This window comes from Bidens hawaiensis, unplaced genomic scaffold (assembly GCF_021521415.1).
Source record: "Bidens hawaiensis isolate Kalapana, Puna unplaced genomic scaffold, B.hawaiensis_p1.1 tig00001575_1, whole genome shotgun sequence".
Classification (NCBI taxonomy): Eukaryota; Viridiplantae; Streptophyta; class Magnoliopsida; order Asterales; family Asteraceae; genus Bidens; species Bidens hawaiensis.
Window position 1 is genome coordinate 2,944,636 of NW_027491088.1, and position 12,573 is coordinate 2,957,208.

Consider the following 12,573-nt stretch of genomic DNA (forward strand, 5'->3'; position numbering starts at 1 on the left):
TAGTAACGCTTGACCTCAGCCATGACAATATGCGATCTTCAATGCATTAACGTAGACTACCATTGTTTACTGCAAGGTACATCAACGTCAGCTTTCGTTAACTAGATTGGTAAATCACCATATCTTGTTATGATATATGACTTACCTCGTGTCAATGAGTCAAATTGATCATGTCTTAAGTTGAATATATAAAATCAACTTTACATATTAAGACTTGATTTATAATTTTTAAGTATTTTGATCTAACTTGTTATCATACAATTATCATAATGAGACCTAACATTGTGCGATTAGGGGTGTTTGTGGGTTTCGCTTGTGCATGCGATTTGGTGTGTTTTTATTATGAGTGTTTGGTCGTTTTTAAATGTGCATATGAATTATGGTAATATGTATATTTATGTTTTGTGATTTTGCATGTTTATGTGTTTATTCCAATTAGTTTTTGTGTAAGTGGGGATGTGATATACATCAAATCATACATATTTTCATAGTTTCATTGATAAATTTGTTTGTATTTCAGTACCTTTCAAAGCAAATTGTTAGGTTTTCGCTCTTGATGACTTTGCCATCCGAAGTAATGGAAACATGTGACAAAACCATATGCTTAAAAAGTAAGTTAAAAACAAACATTGTAACGGTTGTGCTTTTCCTACACGTATCATAAATATATAGAGAGGATCATTACAAAACATTAAACTTTTATGAAACTATATAAAACATAAATATAACCCATTTAACTTTTTGATACACAAATCATATTTTTTCAAATTTTGTACGTTTTACATTTGTGTGTTTATATATAAATATTCTCAAATCATCATTCATCGTCACATATTTATGTTGGTCCTTTAATATTGGATCAACATGAACATCTTATCTGTGCTTGTAGATTTATATACTTTTTTAAAGGTCAATTACTCATGGTAACGTCTATAGGGTATTCGTATTGAGACAAATATACGATCGACGGCACAAAGTTTGTATGCTTATTCAACTATATACCAATAAATGGACGTTAGATGAGGGGAAGGTTCATGTACATTTTAATCTTAACATGAGAACGTAGGAAACAATACCAATTTATAAAAAAAATGAGAACGTAAGATTCAATAACAACAACAATACCAATATACATAAACAATGATTTGTAATAACAAAGAAAAAAACCTAAAAATTACAATAAAAGAATCAAAATCAAGAACAAAAGAATAACAGCATATACCAACAAATACTTATAACAGCAAAAAAAAATCTAAGAATAACAACAAAATATAAATCAGCATATACTTATAACGTCTCATACTCGAAAATTAGCAAATATGAACAAAAAATAACAGCAAACACCTATAAAAATAAACTTAATAATAACAACAAATTCGTTCTTACTGTTTTCATGTTAAGAATAAAATGTATTTGATCCTGTTTCCGTTAGATGATGCTATATGAGTATAAAGTTGTCACTCAATATACGTCATCTAGACATTTTAACGTTATTATAACAAAATCTCACTTAATTTAATGTTTGTTATGTAGTAAGAATATCAATTGCTTATGAGTTGATGGTGAAGTGATATGGGGAGAGATGATATGTGGTGTTTAATAGTTGGATTCTTGAAATAAACGATTTTTATCTCACTGCATTGACGTGCATTCGAGCGAGTGTTCATGCGCGTTTATTGTGTGAGGGTTTTCCCGAGATCAAAAGATGAATGTATTCCGATGTGATGAATTTAGCCAGTAGATCACTTTAAAGATTCATTGGTCGTTAAAAAAATCAATTACTTTGACCCGTGTAGCATATAATCAACAAAATACAAAGATAACTCAAGATCGTTTACACAAGAAAAAATATTTTATTGATTAATATAGTTTGAAGCAAGAATAAAAAGGGGGAAGAATCTCCTCGGTCAAGTGACATGATTGATTGACTGATAATCTAAATCTAAATAAATTAATAAATCTAAAGTTTGGTTTTCTTCTAGGAAAATAATCCCATCCTTCATTACTAAAAAGCCCTTTGTTGCCCACTGCACATGCTATTACGTGCACTTGTCGTCCAACCCCATTTTCGTCTTTTTATAATTCTATTAATTAGGCCTAAGCAAGGAATAAGCCCTCGTGCATCGCAACTTGTTAGAAGTCGGACATCTTTTCACGGATGTAATATCAATTAAGAAAACATTAATTATTTTCTTTTTAAAACCGAAGCCTGGACACCCGAGATCACCAACGCAAACGGATCATTTTTTCATTCGAAGAACAATAGTTAATTAATCCATTCACTAAGGAGAAAACTCATAACTAGGAAAACCATCTAATAGAACCAGGAACAAAATGCTATAAGCGAGACTCAAACTCATTGAAAAACTTAATTTTTAAATCATGAATTTAAAAGTTCTGATGCATGCAATTATCTTAGACACTGATTTTCATCTTTTTTTATTTACTTCTAGTTTTACAACTTGTCATTGATATTCTTTGTTGGATTAATAAAATATGAGTTACATGGTAAAATTTTATGAACAATTTTGTATAAATTTCTTTTTTTATTAACAAAGAATACATTATTTAAAAAGTAGTTATTACATCATATCAGAATTTAATTATTAACTTAAAATTTTAACTTTTATAAAAATTTTGTTCTGTTATAAATTATCAAGATAGAGAGCATATCAAGTAACATTATACCTTGTGAGAAAATGCCACATTATCACATGATTATGGGTTGTAAATCACATGATTATCAGTTGTACCGGTACCCTATAAACCTATAACTATAATACGTTATATAATGAAACTACATTTAAAGAATTTAGGTTCCATATTAGTAATTTAGTATAAAACACATCACATTTTATTACCGTCACTACTAGAGCTGTAATCGAACCGTACAATTAGCGAATCATTTGATGGGATTTTGTTCGTTTAATTAAGTGAACAAGCATGAATAGAGGCTGCGTTCGTGAACGTGATTCATTGGTTAAAGGTTTATTTTTTATATTTTTATAATAGTTTATTTGTAATAACCAGCCTAAACATTTAAATTTTATAATTTTATTGTTTGTGTTCGGTTTGTTACGCTAATGGTTTGTTTTATAAAGTTTTGATTCAACTAACAACAAATCTAACTTTTGCTTCATTGACATCACCATAATAAAACCGCCGATTAGGGGATGATTATGTAAATGATTATTGTTATTCAAGTGCTTAACTTTATATGTCTGATGTTTTGGATTAAGAATGTTGTTTTTTTCGTAAATACTGCAAGTTCGTTTGTGTTTGTGAACAAGTTCATTTCATTAGCGAACGAACACGAACATGATTTTTCATTTGGTTATCATTCATAGACCGTTTGTGAACAAATTTAATGCTAAACAAACGAACATAAACAAAGCTTCGTTCAGCCCAATTCGTTTACAGCCATAGTCACTACATTAATAAAATATTACTATTATCTAAAGTAAAAAAGTAATGTAGTTCTTTTAGACAAATGAAGTAACCTTTTATTTCACAGTATATTTATAAAAAATATGAATGACAAAAATATCCCTTCTCTAAGAAAGATATGTGGGATGCAAAAGGCACATGGACATTGAAATCAATGTTGGGTAGATGAAATAAATAACATAAATAAATAACCAAATAAAATATATAATATAATAATAATACATAGTAAATAAATAAATATGGAGATCATGTTGTAATGAATGAATGAAGGTGGAGTTTGTCTATGGACATTGATCAGAGATTGAGAATTATTCATTATTACCTTTAATAACTCCCTAAGATCTGATTTCTGACCAACTTCCATGTGATCCTATCTTTTGTTTAGAATATAAAGCTTAAAACCACAATTCTATTATCTATTCACACCAATATACCAAGTTATGTATATTTATTTTCTAACATAAAATCAATACGTTGGATGATATATTAAAAATATAAACAAGTTTTCAATAAAAAAAAGAGTTAAAAAGAAAATAATTTTGTATACCATGAAACACTTTCTTATTGCAATTTGCAAGCATATACAAAATTATTACCACTAAACAACAATGCTGACTTCTAAAAAAACAAAACCCTCTTCCTATGGAAACATGGATATACACCTATCTAGCATTTGACTAAAGCAGGTTGATGATACATAAATACATACAATACTTTTGATTTTTGTAGACGATCAAATTTTATTTTTAGTTGGCTTCTAATTAAGCTGTTTATAGTATCGATTTTGATAATTTTGTACTTTCTTAATATATTTATGCAGGGTCGGCTCCACTTTTTTGGTGGCCAAAAGCAATATATAAAAACGAGACCTTGTTGTAAAAAGTTTATCTTGCTTTCAATCCAAATAAATTAAGATGTTGTCTTTACTTTTTGAAAATACTTAAGTAATGTAAGTTGTAACATATTCCTATACCTAATTCATTTTAAACGCCGCTCAAACTACACACATTAATCCAAATCCTAATTTACAAATGTATAATTATTAGTTTTGTTAAAAACAATTACATTTTTTTTTATTTTTCATTTTGTTTATTTATTTATATGAGATTCTTAGTTTGCCTACCCATTTACAAATTATTAAATACTATCTTTGTCTTTATTCCCATTTGGTCGGCAATAATACAAGAGTCTTGCAGTGCAATCACTCCTATATATAATGACTTGTGTTTGCATATAACATGTTCTTATATCACTTCAATTATATTCAGCATGTTGCCTTCGGTCGTTCAGTTTTAACTTTCTTGTTTCTAGCACACTTGAATAGAATATTATCTTCAATGTGTAAATAACTACCGGCTTGATATAGTAAATAATTCAATCTATTATAATAAACCTTTTAACAATTTAACATTTGTGTAAATAGATATCGGCTTAACAAGTTATAATTCCCGACATGACATTTTAATTGTTAATGTTTTAATAACGGCTCACGCTTTTTTAATGATCTTTTTATAGTTATGCCGGCGATGATAGGTGGATCTGGTAATTGGTCTGTTCCGATTCTGATAGGTGCGCCTGACATGGCATTTCCACGATTAAATAATATTTCATTCTGGTTGTTGCCACCAAGTCTCTTGCTCCTATTAAGCCCAGCCTTAGTAGAAGTGGGTAGTGGCACTGGGTGGACGGTCTATCCGCCCTTAAGTGGTATTACCAGCCATTCTGGAGGAGCAGTTGATTACTGTCACTGCACAGCAAGCAAATGATTGGGGATTCAGTGGTGTAATGTTAAGAGGTCGTGCGGCATGAAGACATTGATAGCAATATGGGGGAAGTTCCCATCAGGCAACAACGGTTCTGCCTGACCCTACTTAAGCATGCATATTATGTCAGTGAAGACTTGGTGTGAAGCCTTGGAGCTTACGTTAGAAGAGCAAAAGGCCGGGGGCTAGGGTGAGCTGAGGGGGGACAGCGTAAGTGAGCGAATGTGTGTTATTTAATCCTCATCTCGTTCAGTCTTGATGGCAGTTAGTTTCTTTATTTATTACGTCGTTCAGTTCAAAGAGTCATTCTGGCATCTGCTTTCAATGCTTGCTAGTAAACAGCTGTTGTCTCTTTCCTCTCGCCCTTACTTATCTTATAACGTACTCTTTACAAGAGTCGACCGGCTATCCGAAGAAGGCAGACTGAAGCGGAGGAGCAGAAAATGCAACACAACAAGGGGCGAACCAAAGGCTTGCACGAAGGAAGAAGCGAATCAATCAGAATGGAGACAGGGAGGAGAGGTAAAAGATAGATTTTCGAGCCTGAACATATAAGCAACCTTCTATCTGGCCTCTGTACCAGTAGTGGAGTGGCTTGCTATTTTCAATCAGAAAAGGAAGATTGAGCAATGCAAAGGAGAAAGAAGTTGTCCGCTCTTCTCTGGTAACCTGCCGCCGCATATGTCGAAAAAGAGGGAGCGGAGAAGGAAGAACAACCGTTTTACTTTGGCACATGAGGTGGCGGGTTTGGCTAGGTAACATAATGGAAATGTATCGGACTGCAAATCCTGGAATGACGGTTCGACCCCGTCCTTGGCCTCGAGGAGTGGTGAGTAGCGCGGAACTTGAATCAATCTTTTGGCATATAATATAGGGGGCTGGAAATCCACAGACAACATTCTGAAACTTCCAAACCAAAGAAATGCAACAGGAAATGAAATGTTACGCTTCAATAGAATGAATTCGGTAGTATTCTACCCTATGGTAGATCGAAGGTCCTCTTTAGACAATAGAATAAAAACCGAACAGTAGATAACCCAATAATCGAATAAGACAAGGGGGGTAAGAGAATTGTCTACTTGATAGGCTATTTCCGATGTCTACATCAGTCATTACAACTTGGGCAGCGAGGGGGGACTGATGAACTAATCAAACAGTGCTAGTCGGGCAGCAGAATGGAGGCCGGCATGGTACCAACGAAAAGAGGATCGGCTAGTAGTTGGAACGGAGAGCTCGGGCAGCAGAACAGAGGAATAGGACAGAGGCCCGGGCAGAAGAGGTAAACGGATGGGTCCCAAGCTTGCACGGTGGTACCTGACGCCCTCAAACGGTAAGGCCATGAAGGTCTTCACTTGGTCACCACCTCCTTTGCTGCAGGTGAGAAAGGGCCTTGCTTTCCGCTGGCCTGATTAGTAGTCAGACTGATGATCTACCCGTCTCCGAGGGGTAGACCAGCCGGCAACTCCTACGGCAAAAGATATGCGAACTCCTCCTTAAGCAAGCGCTATGCTTCATCCTCAACAAAGTCAACGGTTCTAGCCTCCTGAACCGTCATAATGGACTTATAAAAAGCCTCTTCTGCCCGATTTTGGCCGTTTTACTCATTTCTTTGATTACCTGGGCATAAGACTGCCCGCTCCACCACGTGCATAAACTAATGATCTCATGATAGGCCAAAGCGTGACTGGCCAAACTCTGTGACAGGGATATAAAAAAGGGTGTAATCCCGATTTCTCTAAAGCGCTACAAACTAATGATCTCATAGATTGTCTTTCTATATTGCCATATCCTTACTTTGATAAGTCCAACTTGGGCCTTTATTTTAAACAGCTAAAAGAAGCTGTTTTCAAATTCAAATAGGTTGCTTTTAGAATGGTTGTTCTCGAATAAGCTCTTTGAAAGATAACTGAATGCGTTTAGTCCTTTGGGGATGGGTCTGCGCGGGCTCTTTTTAACACTTTTAAGGAAGTGAAGACGAATAGTCGACTTTGTTGCCTGCTTGACTGCTTTCATCTCCTGATGTCAGAAAAGGTGTTCTATCGCATTCTTTTAGCTGCAAGGGAACTGTCAGGTTGTAGTGGTTGAAGTAGAGCCAAGCAGCTATGGACTAAGCGAGTCAAATAACGCTGGTGCGAACCATGTTGGATGACGGGTGAGGGTGAATGTCATTCAGCTCGACTGAAAGAAAGGAAAGGGATTCGTTTATCAACTCATTTAGTTGAACATAGTGAAACTAAGGAGAGGGATGGATTATTCGCCTTACCTACATGCAGGTGACATTTTCAAGCAGGGCGTTGTAGCTTCCCTTCCTTCCTCAGGTGAATGTGCTAAGGTAGGCCCTTTTCCCATTCGGGAGAGTCTATACTCTAACGAGAATCACTTCGTTCCACTCTCCCAACAGGCCAGCAAGCCATTCCTAGCGGCTTAGCCCTTGTTAAAGGCTAAAGAGCGTACTGAACACTCACCCTTTCTCGCCAGCAAGCTAAGCTCCTAGTCCTCTTAGCCGGCTTACCTTTAACCTAACTCTCTAGTTTATGGCGGGAAAACACTACTTTTTTTGATCAAAAAACAGAAGGCCATTGAAAAGCTCTTTTCTTGTGTTCTTGAGTACACGTTAGGATATTACTTCAGGGGCTATCCAAGCCATTGAGGAGCCTGCTCAAGCTGTTGAGGATGATGAATGATCCTAGAGGCTCTTCTTCCGTATGAGATCTTATAACCGGGAAGCGTAGGTAGAACTTGTGTGGAAGGAAGACACTGGCGAGTAGACCTGTGAGAGCCCCCCATCAAAGGTCGATATCTTACCTTTAAAAGCGTGTATAAGAATTGGAAGTCGGGATATCCCAATCTTCCAGCTCTCAAGCAGTTCAGAAGATTCATCCCTCATTCAATCCCTGCTTTCGGCAGCTAATTCACCCGCATCTGTTGGAGGAAGGAATGGACAGATACATACATACTTTTTATCCTTTCTCCCATAAAGCTTCCTTTCCTGAATCTTAGCTCTTATCTTTCTGATTTATTCTGACTACTATCACTTTATAAACCGGGCCTGGAGAATTAAACCTTAACGTATCAGGGTAGTACGCCTGGAACAAGAAGGTTCGTCGTACAATTTCGCAGATAGATGAGGACTAGAAATTGCTGAATCAACTGCTCCTCCAGAATGGCTGGTAATACCACTTAAGGGCGGATAGACCGTCCACCCAGTGCCACTACCCACTTCTACTAAGGCTGGGCTTAATAGGAGCAAGAGACTTGGTGGCAACAACCAGAATGAAATATTATTTAATCGTGGAAATGCCATGTCAGGCGCACCTATCAGAATCGGAACAGACCAATTACCAGATCCACTTATCATCGCCGGCATAACCATAAAAAAGATCATTAAAAAAGCTTGAGCCGTTATTAAAACATTATAAAGTTGATGATTCCCACCAAGAATTTGATCGCCGGGCCGTGCTAATTCCATACGAATCAGTACTGAGAAGCATGTGATGGTCTCAGGTCAAGAGAGAAGAGCGATGGCCTTTCTTGAGTCACTCACTTCTTTTGGGCGCTTTCTGCTTTTATAGTAAAAACCAAGGTTATCACAGTTCGATTTTATTTAATCCTCATCTCGTTCAGTCTTGATGGCAGTTAGTTTCTTTATTTATTACGTCGTTCAGTTCAAAGAGTCATTCTGGCATCTGCTTTCAATGCTTGCTAGTAAACAGCTGTTGTCTCTTTCCTCTCGCCCTTACTTATCTTATAACGTAAGAAAAGAGTCTATCTAATCAAGGTATACCAGGTCTAGTATGAGGCAAATCTCCTATTGTTCTTACAGAATATGCTCTTCTTGTTCGAGAATCAGCTTTGCATGAACTTGTTCCTTCTAGCTTCTTTGTTTTGAGCTGTGGTACCTAACCCGAAGTAGGGAACAGCGAGCATCAAGCGTCAGGCATCGGTAAAAGAGGTTGGCATCGACTAAGTGACCCTAGCCTCGTGCGAGGTATACAAAGACAAGGAGTCAGAAGCTGGTATCAGAACGTGAACTCTGAGAATAGGGGTATACAAGTGAACCACCTAGAATCGATCCATGATCGCTAAACTAAAGAAAGGAGATGAAAAAATGTTGAGAGGCTAGCGAATCGGAATTGTATGGAATGTCCTACTCCTGCCCGAGCTTTCCGATCAACCAATCCCCTATTTCAGGGACATCTGTGTTAGGTAGGCCCAGGGATCACTGATTAGTCGAAGGAGCCCATCCCTCTGGCCTATCATTTGTTGGTCGATCCGGCTGGCGGCTCCTGCGGGGGCCCTTTATACTAGTTTGCTGCTAGGAGTCCCTCTAGTCGAATCCATAAGGCTGTTGCCCCGTGGCCAACTCGAAGGGGCTGAAGTTCGACGCAGAGCTTTTTGGTTGTTAAGTTATAGCAGCACTCAGCAACATCCAACAGCTCCAATCCTTCTGGTTTGCACTAAAGTGGCTTGAGTAGCCCTCGAGGAGTCCGTTTATTCTCTCCGTCTGAGCTTTCAAAGATATACCGACTTAGGTATCTGACCAAAAAGTAACAACCTTCTAACATTACCGACTTTGAAATCTCGGGGTTTCAAAATGATTCAGAGAAAAAAAGCTCTTTTCATCATCAGAAACATAGTGTTCTCGCTGTGCAACGACCACAATGATGCCCTTCATGACCGCAACAACATGCGGCCTCAGATGCCACTAAATGTGGGTTACGGCTAATTCGAGTATACCTATACAACTTTCAAAGTTTTAGAATAAAGCGAGTTTAACTTTTAGATTAAAGTGTTTTGAGTCTATACAATTTATTAATTGGATGAGAGAAAAGGTTTTGTAAGAATAAGAATGAATTCTCTACGAAAATGAAGTTGTAAATTTGTATCTTTCAGTCAGACCAAAGATCTCCATTTTATAGGTATGGAATCATTACAACGATTAGGTTGAAAAGTTCTACCTCTTTGTGAAAATATACATCAGTTGGCAGTTATAAGAGCCTCAATGAGTAGTAGAAACTTAATACTACTCGCATTTAGCACTGCTCTTAATTATCACTACACATAATTACCATTTAGCATGTAAGCAAAGTTATAAGAATGAGAGGGACATTCATGGGTACTACCCTTGAACCATTAATATTACATTGACACCTCATTTTTAACTCTTAAGTACCCACAAACTACAAAACTACTGGCGTCACCTACCCACATGTGTAATAAATTAATTATTAAGTAATTTTAATTCTCTAACATTTGCCATTGAATCAAGTTTGTGACAAACCTTTGCTATGAAATGAACCCATGCACCCTACTCACATAGGGTGGCGGCGGTGTTGCCATGCGTTTTGAAAACTATACACTCTACCCATATGGGTGCCCCGCTCTCTCTAAGCATAATTACTATCACTTACGAGTGCTCACATTGGCACTACTCTTAACTACTAATCACTAACAACTTACCACTAACGTTCGATTTCCAACCTATCTGTATTTACTTGATATTTATGATATTTGCCACTGCAGGACCAAGTAGTCGGTGTTCTCTATTACCACTAATGATACACTAATGATAAGTAGCAACTTACCACTTATAATCCGTTCCCATTGAATATCATTTCCATACAACTTTTGGCTCAAACTCTTGGAACCCATTGGGGTTATTTTATTATTTTTACATAAAAATAGAAAACATAATAATTTATAAATGACTTTACTAAATTTATCATTAATCATACGTTAGTTATTAGAAAATGATTTTAACTGTACACAAAAAGTTATAAATTTGTGATTTTGATGTATTTAGTTTGATTGGAATAGTTGGCATTTAAATTCAACAATGTGAAGGCAGACATGCTTTTTGCCAATCCGTTAAAGTGAAATTACGAGTTTGTTGGTCGCCCACATGCCACATGCTTTATATTATATAAATTTTATTTATTTTTCTTAAACATGCATCTAAATATCTTGTAGAAACTAAAAATTATTTGGGTTTTGAAAATATTAAGTACAGAGATACAACTCATACAACCCCTTCTATGTGATATTTATTCGTATTTAAGAAATTAATATTAACATAAACGCCTTTATAATCATATACATACTATTCATTTAACTACTTTGTCTAAACATGGTGATGGGTCAAAACAGTTGGTTGATTGTATATAGATTGTAATCAAAAGTTAAACGTGATAGACTGGGTTCTAAATTCTAATAAATTTGTAATAGGAATTACCGGATTGTTAGATTAAATAAACTTGTGAATTGTACGTATAGTATTTGTATAATATATTAGAGTTCGGTTTCTATTGGTTCATGTGGCGGACTCCCATTGGTTCACGTGAAACCATGTTTTTTTCTTTTTCTTGTTTTTAATAAATAAGGTTTTATACTCTCTCTTCCATTATAATCCACATTTCATTTTCTATTTGTCTCATTATAAGTGTTCAATTTCAAAATTTATTAGTCAATTTTCAAGTTTACCCTTAAACATACACAATTAACATTAATAAACAATATTTATGGACCCACTTTTCAAGGGCATTATTGTAATTTAATAAAAAAAAAGTAATCATTCAAACCACCTTAAACTTTGTGTTTTTCAAACTTGGACACTTATAGTGGGACGGAGGGAGTATTATTTTTCCTCTTTTCCCCTTAGTTTTACGACTCTTTAAAATTTTCGAAAACATTAATGATTTAATTCTTTTGGGCAGTTTACCGCGATGTACCAACAAACGGGTTAAACCCCGCTAGTTACATATATGCTAATCTTAACCTTAAACATGTTGATGGATTGAACCGTTTATTTAAAGATCAAACGGATAGGGTCAAACCGGTTCGGTTTAGAAACCAGTTTAAGCATAGAACTGCCCAACCTGATCCAGACCGGTTTAAAACCGGTTTTATTGAAAAAAACCCAAACCGCTTATAGAACCGGCGGTTTGGTTCGGTTTGAGAACAAGTTTGGTAGAAACCGGTTTGAGAAATGGACCGGTTTGATTCAGTTTCTATTTAATCAATTCCCAACCGGTTTGTCTGTACACCTTTACTAAGGTATGACACTAATGTTCAAAAAAACCGGTTTAGAAGTTTAGAACTAGACCCGGTACTCACCTAAAACCGGTTTGGGACAAACCGGTATCCAAACCGACCCAGCCCTACGGTTCGTATAGCGGTTCGAACTTTGAATACCAAATGCTACACTGAATCGCCATATGTAAAGAGCCAACTTGTTATATTTTCTTCATTCACATCTTGTTCTTTTTCTTTATAAAAAACAAAAATTTTCACCTAAAATCTTCCTAGCTTTGTACTTGCAAGGATTTAAACCCACCACCTCACTGGCTCACTTTTAAAATGTCAA